Source organism: Ursus maritimus, unplaced genomic scaffold (assembly GCF_017311325.1).
Source record: "Ursus maritimus isolate PB19 unplaced genomic scaffold, ASM1731132v1 scaffold_4, whole genome shotgun sequence".
Taxonomy (NCBI): Eukaryota; Metazoa; Chordata; class Mammalia; order Carnivora; family Ursidae; genus Ursus; species Ursus maritimus.
The window spans coordinates 44,133,186-44,144,071 of NW_024426552.1; positions in this window are offsets into that span (position 1 = coordinate 44,133,186).

The window sequence follows — 10,886 nt, forward strand, 5'->3', positions numbered from 1 at the left end:
GAATTTCTTGTTCCCTAATAATTTTTCATCAACAGTTTTAGCATCTGATGACAATAATTATTTGAATCAATTAACATCATTGGAAGCAGAAAACTGGTGGTTGTTTTCCCTCAGATTGTTTTCTGGCTTCATTCTGAGAAACAAGAACTTTCCCGCGAAGACTTTTTAATAAATTAAAAAATTTTTTTCAAACAATTTTGGATTTATAGAAAATCATAAATATAGTATTGAGAATTCCCATATATGGCACACCCATTTTCCCATGTCATTAATATCCTACATTACTATGGTAATGTAGGTAAATCGCCATTTTCATGTCAGTGGCAAACACTATCCTGATAACTTGTAACTCTTGATGTTGACCTTGACCACTTGGCTGACTTGGTGTTTGTCAGGTTTCTCCATTGTGAAGTTGCTCTTTCTCCACCCTCTCTTCCTGTGTTCTGTGTAAGGAAGTCACTATCCACAGCCCACACTTACAGAGAGAAAAGAAATGGACCATCTCTCTGGGGCAAATTGGAATTCTTCTGCATGGAAGATTTCTCCATTCACCTCACTCTTTATATATTCAATCTTCTATTTATATCAGCATAGAATCATGGATATTTATTCTATACTTCGATATAATTAAATATTGCTTTATTGATTTTGCTGCTCAAATCATTCTGGCTTTGGCCACTGGGAGATGTTTCCATTGGCCCTGTGTCCCTTTGACATAGTCCATCATTGTGTATGCAGGATGGGGTTGTGTTTGTTTGTTGTTTAGCTATTATCTTTTTTTTTTACTTTCTGGCATTACAAGATGCCCCAGGCTCATCTTGCATATTTATTTCCTGCCCTAGTCACCAAATCAGCTATTTCTCTAAGTATTTCTAATTCCTTTGACTGGAAAATGGTATTAAGAACCAGGATCTGGGCCATAGGTATGCTAATTGTTTCTGCAATGTCATTGCTTCTAGGCCCTGACAGCTGCCAGAGTGAGGGTACATGCCTGTGTTCCTGTCATTCCATATTCTCGTCAGCAACTGGTATTTACTTTTTTTTAATTGTAGCCATTCTTCTATGTATGCCATTATTGTTTTAATTTGCAATTCCCTGTGGCAAATGATGTGGAGCAGCTTTTCATATGCTTATTTACCATTTGTATTTCTTCTTTGGTAAAATGCTTGTTCAGAACTTTTGCCCAATTTTTATTGGGTTGTTTGTGTGCTTTTTGTTCATTTTTTATCAACAAACAACTTGGATCTTTTTTATACAAGTCTTTTATCCGAACGGTGTTTTCCTGGTACTCCCCTATGCACATGCTGATGCACTTCCTGCTGTCTTTATTTCTGTAAGGTTCTGTGCATTTCTCCTCATTCTTTTTTTCTTCATCCTTTGGATTGCATACTCTGTTGATATAACTTCAAATTCAATGATCTTCCCTCTGTCAGTTTAAATCTACAGTTGAGCTTCTGCTGTGATTTTTTTATTTCAGTTGTACTTTTCAATTACAGAATTTCCATTTAATTGTTTCTTCATACTTTCTCTTTATTGATAGTCTCCATTTCATAACATCGCATTCGTACCTTCCTTTACTTATTTAATCCTTGTTTCCTTTAGTTCTGTGAACATATTTATCATGATTATTTTTAAGTTTTTTCTGTTGAATCCAATACATGACTGCTCTCACAGGCAGTTTGTGTTGTCTGCTGATTTTCTGGTGTATGGGTTACACTTTTTGCCTATCTCATGACTTTGTTGCTGTTGTTGAGAACTGGGCATTGAAGATAATATATTGTAGAACTCTGGATACTCATTCATCCTTGGTTCTTGTTATAGCCTTGTTTATTTGTTTACAGACTGGGTGGATAGTGTGTGTGTGTGTGTGTGTGTGTGTGTGTGTGTGTGTGTGAAGTCCATTTCCCCTGCAGTGTAAAGCCTTTGACGTTGCTCTCTGGAGGATGCAGCATGCACACAGTCACTTGGGATGACCATGGTTTTATCAGAGGTCCTCTTACCTCTTTCTTTGATCATATCCAGCTGTTAGGCCACATGAACTCCCAGAGATAGCATAAGCACACCCTACCCCACTCCCCTGCTCTCTCTTTTTAATGCCTTGGTGAATAAGTTGTTCCACATTCATAAGCAATTAAATTTGGGCCCCTTTGAAGCATGGTTTTTGAGGATAATGTTTGAGGCTCTTTCTAACGTGAGGCAAGCTCCTTCATATTTTCTCCTATGCTGCATTTTTCCAGGCAAACCAGCTGGATGTTTCACCAAAGGTTCCACCAATCTCCTCCTAATCATCTTTTGCCAATAAAGTCATTTTCTTTGAGGGACACTTTGGAGGTCTCTATACACAACTAATGAATCTTTGAACACTACAACAAAAACTTATGATGTACTATATGCTGGCTAACTGAACATAATAAAAAAATAATAAAATTTTAAAAAAAGAAATTATTCTTTTGCCAAAAGGGATATAAAAGATATTTATTCACATCATTTAATGAGATTAAGAACTATAAAATTAAGATTTTAAAACATGTTTCCTAAATTGCCATAAAAGTTATGTTCTGAAAAATCTGAAAATTATATTTTAAATTTGGGGGCTGCTTTCAAAGATTAGGTGAAAAGAGATTTAAAATATTACCTGCCACTGATTTTCTATTATTAGTTTTAATCAAAAATGTTCAAATATCAATAATTTCATATGGTTCTACCTGATTAGAAACAAGAGAGAGCTGAAAAACTAATTTTCACATCAAATGAAACAACACAGTCCTATGCATTCCAAAGAAAAAAGTCTTCGCAAGACAGGATGACCTCAGCTATTTTGAAATGTGCTTGAAATATCAACCACAACACATATGCAACAGCAGGGCTTATGGTGCTGGCTTCCCATGCTTCAGGATGCTACCAGTGAGGCTGTAACTCCCAGCCCGATAGTGACTGTGTTTCCACAGTGCATATTAAAGGCTGGTGTTGGACTGACAGTCACAGACAACTTTGGGGTGACAAGGGGCAGGGACGTTGTCCAAAATAAGTATCTTCCCAATACAAAAATGTCATGTTGGTCAATAATTCTAAGACCCCGTGCACAAGTGTTTTGTATGTTTACTTAGCTTTTCTACCTTCCACAGAAGGTGCTGAGGCAACGAAACTTCAAGAGCGAGGAAGAGGTAGAAAAGTGAGTAAGCAGCAACCGCACGGGCAACAGTCATCTGCAGAGTAGCATTGGCTTTAAGTCAGAAGCAGGCTTGATGATTTCTGTACAGAACACAAACATCCACAGCCATTATGTGACTTTTTAAAAATTTAGCCACATTAAATGAGACACATAGAGATCACAGAATTACTTTGAAAATATGTTTCTAAAATTCTGAAACACAATGGATAAAGAGGCTCTTGTTTGCTAATGGGGACAAGGGGTTACCATATTATTTGGAAGATAAAATAGAGACCCCAGAAACAAGGCATTTTCCAAAGAACCACAGAGATACTCATTCAGAATACTGTACTCCTTTATCCTAAAATACTGAGATTTAAATCAACTCAGACACTATACACAATTGAGTTTCTTCTCATTTTTTATTTTACTTTTTAAAAAAGACAGATTTAGGGTATTGTAAGAAATTACTAAGTTACATTTTTTTTTAAAAAAAATCTGTCAAGTGCTACAGTAATGGAATAAATAAGATTTTTTAAAGTTCAATGTTTATAGACATAAAAAAATGACTGAATTAGAAAATGTTAAACAATGTTGACACACACCAGGAAGGGATTTAGGCAAGGAAAGGCACATCATTTCACCACAAGAAATATAGACCATACTTGGAAGTTAATGACCAGCCAAAGCTTTAGGTCTTGTGGTAGTTTTCCCACTTCCGGAGGGTCATTATAGTGGAAACTTCTTCATGGTACTGAGCTGGAATAAATAGATAGCAGTTGGAAAATTTTAATCTGTGACCCCAAAGTAGTGTTAGAAAGAAAGCACTCTTAATAAACCCGATATGTGAAGAAGCAAGGAGCAAAAATCCAAAATGGTTTGGTTGTACTGAAAATTCTATTGACATATTAAAAAGAGTTTTTAAAAATACAAAAAAAAAGGTAAAGTAAAATAAGGTTAATCCTTTTGTCTGGAATTGGAATTCTTGCAGTTACAAAGTTAAAGTTTCAAGTAAACACTGTATTTTTCACGTCCTTTCTTGTAGACAGACACAGTATAGATAAATAGCTACCATATTTCACCTGGAATAAAGCTATATGCCAATATTTGGGGGAAAGGATCTTAGATAATCTCCTTATTTTATATAATTTAAATCTTTGAGAACAGCACTAATGCTCTGGCTGACTGGCTATCTACAATAGCTAAGTAAGCATAAGTTCTGACAACGAGGAGAGGTTTCTCAGAGACACCAAGAAGTTTCTAGCTCAACTGATAGTTATTTACTGAAAAGTCTAACAGATATCAGTAGATGTGTTTGGGTCAATTTCTCACTATCAGTTTTCTTTCACAAATTTGTGCCAAGTGTCCACCCACTCCTTGCTGTCTGGACTCTGTACTTAGATTACTTGGTTTAAAAAATGGAATCATTCAGAGTAATCCATATAAATTTTAGTGGCATTAAGAAACAGACAGGGCAACAATGTGTGAATGTTTAAGAATTATGACTCTGTCTCTGTGGAAACAGGAAGAAAACAAAAGGTAAGCGTGATGACAAGACTCACCTGCAAGGAGATGGAGAATGCCTGTGGCAACGGTGGGATAGAGACTCCGGCAGATGCAAGCACAAAGTCCAATCACAGCCCCAAAGCACATCAAACCTAGACTAACAAAAGGTAAAAGGAACTGGCAACGCCAAAGATCTGATTTTGAAGAACAGAAAAAAAGATATGTTACCATGATTTCAGACAGTTTTCTCACAATGGCAACTTCTTTCATGTACTAATTAGATCTTTTCTCAAAAAGTGAGAAAGGAGGGGCCCCTGGATGGCGCAGTCGGCCGAGCACCCACTCGTGGTTTCTGCTCAGGTGGTGATCTCAAGGTCCTGAGACCAAGCCTGGTAACGGGCTCCACGCTCCGTGGGAGTCTGCTTAACATTCTCTCTCTTTCCCCCTCTACCCCTCCCCTGCTCATGCTCGCTCTCTCCCTTTCTCTCCCTAAAATACATTTTTAAATCCTTTTTTAAAAAGTGAGAAAGGAATACTTCAATATTGGAGTTTCTTTTCTAAAACACTTTGTTCTGGGGCGCCTGGGTAGCACAGCGGTTAAGCGTCTGCCTTCCGCTCAGGGCGTGATCCCGGCGATATGGAGTCAAGCCCCACATCAGGCTCCTCCGCTATGAGCCTGCTTCTTCCTCTCCCACTCCCCCTGCTTGTGTTCCCTCTCTCGCTGGCTGTCTCTATCTCTGTCAAATAAATAAATAAAATCTTAAAAAAAAAAAAGGCACTTTGTTCAAAAGGAGGCCACCTGATAAAAGTAAAAGGCACTAACAGTTAACCATTACTGAGGGCTCACCGTGTGTCAAGCACTTTCTACCCATGCTTTGGCTACCCAGAATCCCTATGAAGGATGTACTATTATCTCCATTTCATAAATGAGGGAACTGAGGCAGGAGGTATAAATAACTTGTACAAGGTAACACAGTAAGTGGCAGAGCCAGCATTTGAAGCAAAACCTTCTAGCTCCACATACAAATGAATCTACATCCTTATAGGATCGCAAGGCAGGCCTAAGAAGGAGATGAATGGTGATTGTAAAAGACCTGTTGAAAGAATATACATAAAGCACAAAGCAGAGGATCTCTGCACTCAATAAATGGCAGTTGTAATTATCATAAATTCCCTCAACAACATGGGAAGAAAGCTGATGACTTTACAAAGCATCCCCTTCCATTTTTACATTATCTTAACTATTAGTAATGTATTAATATCAATTCTAAATCAAATTCTACCCTCTAGTGCTAGTTTTACTTAACGACATAAAAGTCTTTTTTCCAACTTCCCTTCAAACTCTGTTAGTAATAAACTTCCTCCTATATATTTGCAATACAAAATTGAATACCTTGAATAACACGGGTTTAACTGGCAGGCTGACTTACATGCAGATTTTTAATAGAAAAGTACTGTAAATGTATTTTCTCTTCCTTATGATTTTCTTAGTAAGATTCTCTTTTACTTTATGTAAGAATACAGCATATAATACATATAACATACAAAATATGTCTCCATTGACTGTTTTATGTTACTGGTAAGGCTTCTGATCAACTGTAGGCTGTTAGTAGTTATGCTTTGGGGGAGTCAAAAGTTATACAGGGATTTTCGACTGTGTGATAGGGCCGGTGCTCCTAACCCCTACATTATTCAAGGGTCAACTCTACTTGCCATTTATTCAGTGCTTTCTCTCATGACATGGTCATTCTTATGGGCAAGTTCCGTCTCTCTGGCCTGAACATTAGGTCCAAAACTGAAGACAGTATTTCCTAGGTAGTCTGACCATCAAAGTACAGAATGTTCCTAATAAATACTTTCATTTGTTTTTGATATCCATACTTTTGTTACTACCTCATGAGAGTGGATTAACATTATTGGTAGCCCAGACCCTTGACTCATATAGAGCTTGAGTCATCTTTTTTCACATATCCCTATCTGAATTCAGGTAACTGAAATGCTTATCTCAAATATAGGAATTTATTATTTATTCTATTAAATTTACTCTTTACAAGAGTCCATTAATAACATCTTTTGGGGAGGTCTGGATTTTGTCATCCAGTGTATTCACTGCTTCTCTCAACTTCATATTTGCAATTTGGTAAGTACGTATCTAACTTTAAAACATGTTATCAACAGAACAGAGTTCACTGGGATACCATTAGAGATCTTATCTCAAGTTGATACATTGTACTGACTCATTGTTCCAGTTACAGAGATTAATGAATGGAAATTTATTTCCTTCCCCCCCCCCCAACTGTAGTGCTGAGATCAATATACTAAGGTTTTAAGCAGATCAATCCCACTATTGTGGTTTTCAATCGACAAATTTCTCCATGAACTGCTGATTTAGCATGAAACTCATGCATTTTGTGACCACATCAAATGACTCTGGAACACGAATAACAATGACTGCTTATTGTTTTAATTATAAAGGTTTAACAAAAATGCTTTTCAATAATTATTCTCTGAAATAAAAAGTGATATAGAAAGATGTTCCCAGAGGACAGCAACCTCTTTAGCCTTGAGTAACACACAGGATTCTCCAATGCCCAATGGATGCCAATAGTTCTCAGCAGTAGGCTTTAGACATGGGCTCAAGGAAGGAAAAGAAAAAAAGTAGGAGCAGTAAATGAATGAAAATAGATATGCAAGAAGATTAGGAAGGAGGAGAAGACAAATAAATAGGAACTTTGGTTTTATCTGCCTAACTTACTCCCCCAGCCATCTTCCCCATCTCAGGTAAAGACAATTCCATCCTTCTAGTTCTAGTTCCTTCTAGCTCCATCCTTCTGGTTTTCAAATGCAGAGTAATCTTCTGCAATGATAGCATGGCTTAACTCCAAACCTAAGAGCCTCTGCTGTGATTTATCTGCAGAGACCTGCCTAAGTCTCCAAAAAGCACCCTTATCTCTCACCATGACTTCAACTACCATTGGTTTTGGTAGATCATGTGACCCAAGTAGTAGAGCAGCTTGCACAGCTGCCTACACCTTTGTACATCCTTCTCCTGTTCAGAGTTACACTTAAAACTAACAGCTTTCCTGGACACTTGGTAAATGGGTTGGAGTAATACACCCAAATGAAGACGACATTGCCTCTAAAATCCACAGGGGCCCAATAGATGTTGTACCTCTCTTTTGGCTGTAGGAGGGCCAGATGCAATAACGTATCCTTTACCATTGAAGAGATGTCTCCACCTGACCCACCACTGGACGACTAGAAATTTCACCTAGATAAATGGGCCCTGAATTTTGTTGAATTTATTTCTCAACTTCTGGTACACAAATGTCTACCAATAGGTCTACAGTAGCTACTGCATAGAAATAAGTGTGATATCCTATAGCAGGAAAAGAAGATCAAGATCCTTGGGTAAATATTTGCAAATCATGTATCTGATAAGAGCTTCATATCCAGAATATAAGAAGAATCTCAAAGCTGAAAAATAAGAAATATATAGCTCAATTTAAAAAAGAGAAAAATATTTGAATAGACACTTCATTAAACAAGATATACAAGTATCAAATGGAGACACAAAATATGTTCAGTATAATTCATCATTAAGGAAATGCAAACGATGACCATAGTGAGATACATTGACCCACAACTTAAAATAACTAAAATTGAGGGGCGCCTGGGTGGTTCAGTTGGTTAAGCATCTCCCTTCAGCTCAGGTCTTGATTGCACTTCTGGGATCAGGCCCCACACCCACCTCTCCACTCAGTTGGGAGTCTGCTTCTCCCTCTCACTCTTCCTCTGTGCTCTCTCTCAAATAAATAAATACATATCTTTAAAAGAATAACTAAAATTGAGAAGACTACTCATACTGGAAGCAGCAATGCAGACTTTTGTACCCATAGATGGACCACAAAATGAGGTAAGAGATAAGTACACAAAGTGGAAGAGAGAATTATATTTAACTCAAGTTTGGATTATGTTGAAATTACCAGGGCCCCTTACTGCTTACCCACCCTTCCGCTGAGTTTTCACAGGGTTTCCCTTTTATCTATGTAGTTTATTTCCCCCTCTTCTTTGGCTTTCACAAACAAATTCAAAGGACACAGGATAACTAATGACTCTACCAAAATATAGACCCTTTTCTTTCCCCTTAGCTCTCATCAAATCCCATGTGGAGGTTAAGCATTTTTCCTCCTCTTCAGATACCAAATCAAAATGTTACTATTTCTACCTTGTTCTATTTTGACATAAATAATGTCATTTATTTTCTGAATGAACATTCATGTCACTTCTCTCTTCATGCTGAAAGGTAAATATGAACACCTTACCACCATGTTCAAAATATCTCACTAGTTGTCCTTAAAAGTGGGGTAAAGAACAAAGTGCCTGACCTAGCCTCGATGACCCCATGTGAGCCCAAGCATGCTGGACTTTCTTGTCCCATCTGGCTCCATCTTGCTTCTCCTTGCATGCCAGCTACATTTACCATTTTCTTTGTTTATTTCTCTGATGATCTAGCTCTGAGATCACCAAACCCTCCAAGGATGGAAGACCCTGAAGGTGGCAAATATCCAGGGCATCACTTTGTTAGACACGAGGACTCTCAGACATACTCCCTGACCTATCAAAGAAGAATGTGCATTTTAAGAAAATCACCAGGAGATTGACAGGCATCAATGTTTGAGAAGCACTGTTATATACCACTCCCACTATGGTCCTTTGTTTTTTTTCCCTTTCATCTTCCCTTGACCTCTGCCAAATAAGATTTCTCACCTGTTTACAAATTAAAGTGGGAAGTGCAGTGCAGGTCTGGAATGTGAGCTGCACTTTGCATCAGGAGGACACCTCTATTTGGAGTTGGCTCCTGAAGGGAATGCAGAACACTGGTCTCATTAAATTCATGTGTGATTAGCTCAGATAAGATCATACTAATCAGAGCACTCAGAACATCAAAATTTATACATTGAAATTTGCATAAATATGTCAGAGGTGCCATTAATAGTGGAAAATAGGGACATAAAATACAAGATCTATGATGACTTGAAGTTTATGATTTCAGAGTCTGTAATGCCCTATGAGATACCTGGGCTTCTCATACATGTTCAAGTTTACAATGCCCAGAAGAACAATTTAGTTTTGTCCTAAAGGAAAGCCTTGGGTGCTACTGGGACAATTTTAGTCCTTCATTCCTTCCTCATCTGGCAAAGAGCCCACAGTTGTGCAACTGGTTGACTGTTGTGCTTGAATCAAATTGACATAAATAACACTTTCCTGAGCTTGTTAAATGAAGCCTCCAAAGTGAATCAGTGTGCAAGGAGTTGCTACCCATGTTATGGTCACTTCAGGACTACTGTATTTCTTAGCTACTTTAGAAAGCCTAACACTCAAATGAATTTCCTCAATTTCTTACAAGATATGGGTAAGAAAGAAATGATTACTCTTAAAGTCATTATTCTTTATATATAAAGTTGATATACTATTACATCTATAATAATTTTACATTGGGTTTACAAGGGCCAAAAAGCCAGGTGAGTAATAGAAGACAAAGTGAATAATTTACATATTAAATTTTAATGACTGTCTCTAGTAAAGCAAAATAGCTGTAAGACTGAATTACTCTTTTTAGCAATGTTTTACTATTTCTTAACATATCTATAATGACTATATAAGTATTCATGAACTAGAATGTTAAACAATTTAAACTACATTTAAAAATCATTTCATTCCTATGTAAGAAATCTCTCTGCTTCTTCTGATTAAAAGCTCCTTATGTTTAAGTGATCAAAGTTTCTGATTCAAACTTCCAAGGTACGTCCCTTGCCTATTAACTCTATCCTATCTCCCACTTCTGACACGTTTCATTGACTATTTCTTTTTTTTTTCTTTTTTCTTAATGTTTTTTTATTATATTATGTTAGTCACCATACAGTACATCCCTGGTTTTTGATGAAAAGTTCGATGATTCATTAGTTGCGTATAACACCCAGTGCACCATGCAATAATGCATTGACTATTTCTATACACGTAGCAGGAAATAGGCAGGAAAAGCTCCGTCTCTGCTCTTTCCAGCATTTATAGCTCAATAAGTACCTGCATAAACTGAATTTGAGATTTTTAAATTATTTAGTGATTTGGAATTGCCTAGAAAGGAGACTTTTCCAAATAAAAATACAGTTACCAAGTGAAATTAGTGTCTTTGTTTTTTATATCATCTGTATGCCACTACATTCTG